The 6,668-nt window shown below is 39.3% G+C and overlaps 1 long non-coding RNA gene across 1 annotated transcript; it reads left to right on the top strand.

The window, feature by feature from the left end:
* The first annotated feature begins 1,678 nt into the window (after positions 1 to 1,678).
* LOC113318929 lies at positions 1,679 to 6,222 on the top strand. Its single transcript, XR_003344966.1, has 2 exons — positions 1,679 to 1,811; positions 3,593 to 6,222. It is a non-coding gene; the product is annotated as an uncharacterized LOC113318929 (long non-coding RNA).
* The last annotated feature ends 446 nt before the right edge of the window (positions 6,223 to 6,668 follow it).

Genomic DNA, 6,668 nt, shown 5'->3' with positions numbered 1-6,668 from the left:
ATGGGAGCCGAGCAACAATCTGTGCTCCAACTTCTTTATGGATAGCCAAACCTACCCCGTGAAATAAAGAACCACCTATTTTATTTTTAGCTTCGTAATTAACTAAACAGTTCTTTAACCTCTCCAAAAAAACCAATCATATCATCTCTGAGTTCACCTAAAGTTGTGAAAGCCAGGACTCCAAAAAGCATATCCGTGGGACCTGCATGTCTCCAAATATTTGTTACGTTTGCGACTCACGGCTGCGGAGATTGCATGCCCAGGTGTAAAGCTGCGTAAGCTAGGCCCAGAGAAGGGCGAGACTCCTGTGACGTCGAAACATGTATCAACTCCGTTCTCCCAGCTGTGCACAAGTATGTCCGCTGGCTTTAAAACCGCACCATCAGACAAAAGGCCTAGAGATGCCTCCTTCCGAGCCGCCACTCCAGCTCTATAATAAATGTCCATAATCACATCCCACACCAAGTCATGCCGAAATTTGAGGCCCACCTCGCTAGCGCAGTGGAGTGCATGATCTCCGAAGATGTCCATATCGCGTCTACAACAAGTACATACACTGTCTTCTAGGAAAATTGGTATGACATATCGGTATTGGGTGACTGCGCTGAACTGTCGAGGTCCGATGGTTTGATTTAGATCGGCAATGGGGATAGCCTTCAAATAGTCCATCGAGTGCTCTAGATTATTGCACTGCCATAAGATCGCGACTCTTGCTGATAAGTTAAACCTGTTAGGAAGTTCCTTCTTCACTACATCAAAATACATAGCTGCCATTTTCTTCATAGGCTGTGGGGCGGTGGTACTGATGTCAAAAAAAGTGGACAGGCCACAAGTATGTATGAAACCGTAAGAGCGTCCTGGAAGCTGAGGCTTGGTGCTGAAAGGTCGACGTTGCTCATAATGGTTTGTTGTAGACGTTGAGTCTGTACACACGACGCTAGGTAGCAATACTGACTAGTGTCTTTCATGATGTACACTCCTAACCCTCCATATCTAATAGGCAAGGTCACAAGGCGTTGTTGAAGGATCCCGAATCCAGCGCCATCTCCCACAATCAGGTGCCGTAGAAATTCTATGAGTTGCTGATTATAATGAGATGATGCTGACTGTAGGACTCTGGGACTGGTTGTGCGCATGATGAAGTACAATTTAGACACTCCGGTGCAGTTCCGTAAGAGCAAAAGCTCACACTGCGGGTCGTTAAGTGTCTTAACACAATCCATGAGCCTAATAGTTTTGTCAATACGCTGCATGATCATGTCACTACAGTATTGAGAGTCCATACTGACCGGACCTCCCAACGATTTCACACCCAATGCAGGTCTACCGATACTGGCAGGGAAAACACCATTGTCTGAGTATCTTTGTAACATCGCTAAAATTTCTCTTGGGCTTTGAGCCGATCCTAACTTATCTAGCTAGAACCAGGGTAACGAGCGCGTACAATTCTAGTATCGGATGCTTATAAAAATGAAGAGTGCCCTAAACTTTGGTTTAGGTTTTCTTAACTAAGTGGTTATTCCTTAGTGAACTTATTGTGCATAATTAGTAGGTGGTACGGGAATCAAGGCATGAATGCCACGTGATGGACATGAGCAGCTAGAGGGGTAGTCCTGTCTTTTTGTCACCAAGTCTAAAAAGAAAAGCAACTTCGTTTCGTCCGTGTTTCTCTGAGAATCCTCCTCTCTTTTACTGTCACAAATTCATACTCAAAGAAATCTCAAATAAAATAAGAATTTTGTAGCTTTTAAAATCAAAAATTCAAGTTCAACCCAAGCTCCGTTCCGGCTGGATTTGTCTTCTGAGCGGAGGTAGGGGTTTTCTTTCTTTTTCTTTCCTTTGGTATCTTTTAAATTTCTTTCAGTGCTTTTACATTTCAATTCCTGAGTATGCATACGTTTTTACAATTATAACCATTTGTATCTTTTAAGAGACTTGTTACCCATGGATTTGACAAACTTACCTATGTTCTTCCTTCACATCGTCCTCGTCCTTCTGTTTATTTTTAAACAATTAGAAATTTTGTAACCTTTGTATCTAATCCTTGCATGGGGACTGTTGATAATTTTGAAAGATACAAATTGTCTTATGAAGATTTAAAGGTTTATGGAACCATCCAAGTTTTGATTTCCACTGTGTATACATTTAACCTTGAATTTAGTTTCTAAATTTGTCTTTTTCATGTTCGTGAAAATGACCCAATGAACACCATTTTGAAACATGTAATGCAACCTGGAATTTTCATAAATTGGTCTTGGTCATTCGTAGTTGCCGAGAGTGAAAGAAATGAAATCTTTTCTATATTTATGATAATCCCTTCTATGAATTTGTGAATTCTTGGTAAACCTTTAGCATGTGATGTTTGGATTAGTCCAATTGATTTTATTAAAATCCCATTTCTTCAAATCTTACGGTCTAACTCTTTTGATGGAAATCTTTTATAAGTCGCTTAACGGTATCAGTACTAAGCCTATTCATAAAACTGCCTCCCTGTCGTTTTCTTTGTTGTTTCTTTGTTTTCTTAATCGTTTGGTTTGGTTACACGATGATTTCTCGAATTGGCTCCTTTGTATCATTGACTTATTTACTTGGCAAAATTTTTGCTTAACATCATTGTTCCACGCCTAAAGAGTTTGGGTTGATTTTAAAGGAAACTAATATATCTCTGACTTGTGAAGAAGAAAAATGAATGGGTTCTATTCTGGATTTTAGTGGCCAGTTATGCTACTCCTTTTCTCACACTAGCATCACATTTGTGATAAAAACAGAAATCCAACTTAATTACTGTTTTGTTTGCTGTCTTACTCACAAAAAATTCTATAATACTCCTTTGAATGGAACTGACAATTTTAACTCCCTTGTGATGTAGCTTTATTTGCTGGCTATCCCTGATTTAGATACAAATTTTAGAAAAATGAAGAAATGGGTGCTGAACAGTTCCGTGACTTATTTATGCCAAACTTGAACACGTTTTGTCATATTGATTCTTTGAAAACTCTCTTGGCAATTAGGACTGAACTACGAGACTTTACCTTGTTTACGTCAGATTTGTATCCATTGGTTTGCTCCCTGGATCTGTGCTTGCTGTAACTTCATTAACTTACCATAATTGCATTTTGCTTTATCGACTTTCTGGTGAGATTGAGACTGTACAACTACACTTGTGTTGGTTAAGCTTTTGATTTCGTAGTTGTCTTTCTATCCTGTATGTGTTTGTAAATGTTACATTTAATTGTTTGCACATGATCGAAAAGCAAGACGACTCTACTTTAGGAATGTCAGGCCCACTGCCCCCCCCCCCCCCCCCCCCCCACCCCACTTACGAGTGGCAACCCGAAAGACCGTTAGCTGTAACGGTGGCTGGTATCCAGAACTACCCTGACATCGGCACTGGCCAAAGGAATAGTAGAGTAACTCGATTTGTAGCACTATGTTTCATTATGAAATTTACATTGCATAATGCTTTTTGTTTTATACATCATTTTAGCTGCTGCTCTTGTCTATTCGTTTATATTTCGTGCAAGTGCTACATTTTTGTCGTTATAACCCTTACTGAGTTGTGGATCACCCTTTTTAGTTTTATTTTCCACAGAGTACGAGAGGAGCTTGCAGCAGTAAGCCGGGCAGGGCTTACAGCAGGCTTTTAGCGCGTCAAAAGTTAGTTTCTTGCTGTCTATAATGTGTATATCACGGGGTTGCTGGGTAGTTAAAATGCAAAATATCCATGTCTATTTTCTTGTCGTTATTTTGTGGATATCTCCCATGTTTTGATGTATATAATGACTGTTCATTTTGCAAGGAAACGATGTGTTCGTATTAAGTTGGTAAAGTTTTAAGGTCTGTCCATATTTCGGTGCATGTAGTTGCTCTTATGGAACTTATTTTTTTTTTTTTGGAACATTAATGTATTCACAAGCCTTAGTATGTACAGGTCACTTTCCTTTGGAACTTGTTTTCTTCTCATGTATCTTGGCTCGTTTTCTTACTGTTAAAAAGAGGTGTACTGTGTACATTAACTTTGCCTAAATTTTCGAAGTGATCTGCGTAGTATGTTTCCTCTTTACATGTTTTTCTTCTAGTAATTAAGTAAGACTAGTAGTGGGATTTTTATTTGGATCTCATTTTTCATCGATTTGAATACATATTGTAGGTCATTTTATATATACTATTATCTGTTTGAACTTTTACTTGTGCATTTTCATATTTTCACAACTATATTAGTAATGCCAATGTCTTGAACGCCTGTTTTAAATGTTTAAAATAAATGGACCCAATTGGACAAGTCCTATTTTAAATTTTATGATCCAACTCTTTATCTGTATACATGCTTCCACATTTGAGTTGTGATAAGTGCCTAAAACATATCATTTAAATATCAATTTCGTATACTTTTCTTAGCTATTTTCTCTTGTATTTTCGGATATTATGCTTGTTTTGCATTTTGTAGGTATTTTGGAGTCATGTGATACAAAAGAAGACAAATAGGATCTTAATTCATTGCTCGGAGACATTAGGCGTTCGCGAAGTTGCACCACATAAGCACCGTGGCTTTAAAGTCTCAAACATCCAATCAGCCAATCTGAAGACTGCTAAATACAGGCAGACATTTGTTAAGGAGCACCAGTTCTCATTACAATCATACATGCCGAACTACTAGGTCGACTTATTTGTTTTTCCCTTCTCCAGTTTGTCTAGGATACTCTTGTTACTGAGCCAGAACCTTGATCGCGGTTAGCCAAGGCTGTTGGGTGCATGTTCGAAAGATTAGAAAGTTAAGGCAGTAGGATATTGTGTCACGAGTTGTAAGAAGTCAGTTTCATGTCGAGAAAAACGGGTTAGAGCTGTGAGTTTGTGCCATTGATTCCCGGTTAAATGGAAGAGATTTGGACATGGATTTCGAACCTGAGACATGGGTTTGTGCTAAAATGAAGTTGACAGTTAAAGGAAAGAGTTTTATACGAGTCTGGTTTGGTTTTTAACTTATTTGCTGCCAAGAGAAGACAAGCTACTGCCATCGATTCTAAGTGATGAATGATAGAAAATGGAGTTGGCTTGCGTGTTTGTGAATGTTTAGAAATGTGGATTGTGTATGAATGTGATTGTTACAGGGAAGGAGATATTGAGAGCTTAAGAATCTACAGCAAGCTGAAGATCGCATTATCACCAGAACGCACAATCAGCTTGGTAAAATGCCTGAGTGAGTACTCTTACACCAGTCCACTTCACAGCAGCAGCTAACCATGAGTTTGGGTCATCGGGGTTCGAACTACAATGGTTTAATGAGAAGTTTGTATACAGAAAAGAACAAGACAGAAGTGGCTTGAACTCTGGTGGTCTTTGTTGAGTTTATGGGTCATATTTTGAGCATTGAAACAACAAGAAAAATTGATGTGCTGCCGTGACTTGGAGGGTCTGTACCAAGGGTTAGGACCGAGATTCAAGGTTAAGAATGGCAGGGAACTTCACCGACAAGGGTTATATGGAATTCAGTTTTGAGCGAGAATTTAGTTCCAAGTTTTGTTGCTTTCGCCGTTGATTGGCATGACTGAATGGAGGGGATTCGAACCTGTTTGAGAGTTTGTGAATGAATGGGAGACTTGGGTCGCTTTGGCAGGAGGTAATTGAGTTATAAATACAGACGGAAGGCTACAGATTGATATCATCCCATACCCCCTCTCACGCCTGTTTTGCATCACCACCAGAGAGGAGCTCTCTGCTCTTCTCCAATCATCACCACCTCCATCACCTGCACACATCTTCCATCTCCATACTCTATTTCACCACCTGCATATCCACCATTACCATCAGCACAACATACATCCATCAGTTTCATTCATCCACCTGCATCTCCACAGCATACTCGTCAGCACCTGCATACAACCTTCAGCAGCGCAGCAGTCCGGTTCTACCTATTACCATCATTCGCAGCAACCAGTATCCGACAGTTCAGCTCAAGGCTACAATTCATCGCCACCAGTCTGTCTACAGGCGTCCCATATCATCCGCAGCACCTCATACTCCATTACCACCCTACCAATATCATGTCATCACGAGCTGGACACAGTTGTGTCATTGGTTTGCATTGAATTTTAGTTCTGCTTCTATCTAAATTTGCAATGAACTCCACTGTTATGCGAAGCTAATTCTTGTTTGGTTGGGGATTTTTCAGAAGCTATGTGACTTGATTTTATGATTCTCAATATTGTTTTATTGTTTGTTATCTACCGTTCTTATGACCATGGATTGTTTGCAGGGTATTTAAAAGGCCAATTAGATATTTTGTTTGCAATACTAAAGCTAGATTTTAGAGTCTTAATCTGTAATTGTTGAGATAATATACTCACAAGTAGCAAAACTTCAACGTTGCAATGGGACGTTGTGGATTTTGATGTGTATTTGACAACCCTAAGTTAACATGTCGAACTTACGAGCATGCGGTTAGGATCAATTCGACTTATAGAATATACTGGTTAGTTAAGTTATACTAGAGAGCTTATTCAAAGTGGCTTGATTGACTAGACACAAGTAGATTCAAAGTGGCTTGATTGACTAGACACAAGTAGAGAACTTATTCTACAAAGTGACTTTAGAGTTTAATGGACTTGTTGAACTTATAACTTGTCTAGGATTGTTAATAAACGTATTTTGAAGAAGATCCATGTTCACTA

This window comes from Papaver somniferum, chromosome 10, assembly GCF_003573695.1.
Source record: "Papaver somniferum cultivar HN1 chromosome 10, ASM357369v1, whole genome shotgun sequence".
In the NCBI taxonomy this organism is placed as follows: Eukaryota; Viridiplantae; Streptophyta; class Magnoliopsida; order Ranunculales; family Papaveraceae; genus Papaver; species Papaver somniferum.
This window is presented reverse-complemented; position numbering and strand designations above follow the sequence as displayed.